This window comes from Oratosquilla oratoria, chromosome 9 (assembly GCF_046742065.1).
Source record: "Oratosquilla oratoria isolate Oo_2021 chromosome 9, ASM4674206v1, whole genome shotgun sequence".
Taxonomy (NCBI): domain Eukaryota; kingdom Metazoa; phylum Arthropoda; class Malacostraca; order Stomatopoda; family Squillidae; genus Oratosquilla; species Oratosquilla oratoria.
This window is the reverse complement of record NC_134785.1, coordinates 77,949,926-77,952,917: the sequence shown is the minus strand read 5'-3', so window position 1 is coordinate 77,952,917 and position 2,992 is coordinate 77,949,926.

The window sequence follows — 2,992 nt, the reverse complement described above, 5'->3', positions numbered from 1 at the left end:
CTACTTCAACCAATACAACACCCCTAACATCTACTTTTACTTCAACCACTACAGCATCTACTACTACTACTACAACATCAACTTTCACTTCTTCTTCCGCAACATCTACTTCCACTTCAACCACTAAAACATCTACAACTACTACGTCAACATCAACTTATACATCTATACCAACTACCACTTCTTTAACTACATCTACTTCAACAACAACAACAACTACCTCCACTTCAACTTCAACTAGTACAAGTACGTCTACTTCAACCACTACAAAATCCACAACAACTTCTTCCACTTCAACCATTACAACATCTACTACTACCACAACATCAACTTCCACTTCTTCTTCCACAACATCTACTTCCACTTCAACCACTACAACATCTACAGCTACTTCGTCAACATCAACGTCTACCTCTACATCAACAACCAGTTCTTCAACTACATCTACTTCAACAACAACCTCCACTTCAACTTCAACTAGCACAAGTACGTTTACTTCAACCACTACAAAATCCACAACAACTACTTTCACTTTAACCACTACAACGTCTACTACTACCACAACATCAACTTCCACATCTTCTTCCACAACATCTTCTTCCACTTCAACCACTACAACATCTACAACTACTACGTCAACATCAACTTCTACATCTACATCAACAACCACTTCTTCAACTACATCTACTTCAACAACTACCTCCACTTCAACCTCAACAAGTACAAGTACGTCTACTTCAACCACTACAACATCCACTACAACTACTTCCACTTCAACTATTCCAACATCAACTTCCACTTCTTCCAAAACATCTACTTCCACTTCAACCACCACAACATCTACAACTACTACGTCAACGTCAACTTCTACATCTACATCAACAACCACTTCTTTAACTACATCTACTGCAACAACAACAACTACCTCCACTTCAACTTACACTAGTACAAGTACGTCCACTTCAACCACTACAACATCCACAACAACTACTTCCACTTCAACCACTACAACATCTACTACTACCACAACATCAACTTCCACTTCTTCCACAGCATCTACTTCCACTTCAACCACTAAAACATCTACAACTACTACGTCAACAACTTCTACCTTTACATCAACAACCACTTCTTCAAGTACATCTGCTTCAACAATAACAACTACATCTACTTCAACAACAACAACTACCTCCACTTCAACTTCAACTAGTACAAATACGTCTACTTCAACCACTACAACATCCACAAAAACTACTTCCACTTCAACCACTACAACATCTACTACTAACACAATATCAACTTCCACTTCTTCCACAGCATCTACTTCCACTTCAACCACTACAACATCTACAACTACTACGTCAACAACCTCTACCTCTACATCAACAACCACTTCTTCAACTACATCTGCTTCAGCAATAACAACTACATCTACTTCAACAACAACAACTACCTCCACTTCAACTTCAACTAGTACAAGTACGTCTACTTCAACCACTACAACATCCTTAACAACTACTTCCACTTCAACCACTACAGCATCTACTACTACGACAACATCAACTTTCACTTCTTCTTCCACAACATCTACTTCCACTTCAACCACTACAACATCTACAACTACTACGTCAACGCTAACTTCTACATCTACATCAACAACCACTTCTTCAACTACATCTACTTCAACAACAACAACTACCTCCACTTCATCTTCAACTAGTACAAATACGTCTACTTCAACCACTACAGTATCCACAACAACTACTTCCACTTCAACCACTACAACATCTACTACTACCACAACATCAACTTTCATTTCTTCTTCCACAACATCTTCTTCCACTTCAACCACTACAGCATCTACAACTACTACGTCAACATCAACGTCTACATCTACATCAACAACCACTTCTTCAACTACATCTACTACAACAACAACAACTACCTCCACTTCAACTTCAACTAGTACAAGTATGTCTACTTCAACCACTACAACATCAACAACAACTACTTTCACTTCAACCACTACAACATCTACTACGACCACAACATCAACTTCCACTTCTTCTTCCACAACATCTACTTCCACTTCAACCACTACATCATCTACAACTACTACGTCAACATCAACTCCTACCTCTACATCAACAACTATTTCTTCAAGTTCATCTTCTTCAACAGCAACAACAACCTCCACTTCAACTTCAACTAGTATAAGTAAGTCTACTTCAACCACTACAACATCCACAACAACTACTTCCACTTCAACCACTACAACATCTACTACTACCACAATAGTAACATCCACTTCTTTCACAGCATCTACTTCCACTTCAACCACTACAACATCTACAGCTACTACGTCAATAACTTCTACCTCTACATCAACAACCACTTCTTCAACTACATCTACTTCAACAACTACCTCCACTTCAACTTCAACTACTACAAGTACGTCTACTTTAACCACTACAACATCGACAACAACTACTTCTACTTCAACCATTCCAGCATCTACTACTACCACAACATCAACTTCCACTTCTTCCAAAACATCTACTTCCACTTCAACCACCACAACATCTACAACTACTACGTCAACGTCAACTTCTTCATCTATATCAACAACCACTTCTTTAACTACATCTACTTCAACAACAACAACAACTACCTCCACTTCAACTTCAACTAGTACAAGTACGTCTACTTCAACCACTACAACATCCACAACAACTACTTTCATTTCAACCACTACAACATCTACTACTACAACAACATCAACTTCCACTTCTTCCACAGCATCTACTTCCACTTCAACCACTACAACATCTACAACTACTACGTCAACAACTTCTACCTCTACATCAACAACCACTTCTTCAACTATATCTGCTTCAACAATAACAACTACATCTACTTCAACAACAACAACTACCTCCACTTCAACTTCAACTAGTACAAATACGTCTACTTCAACCACTACAACATCCAC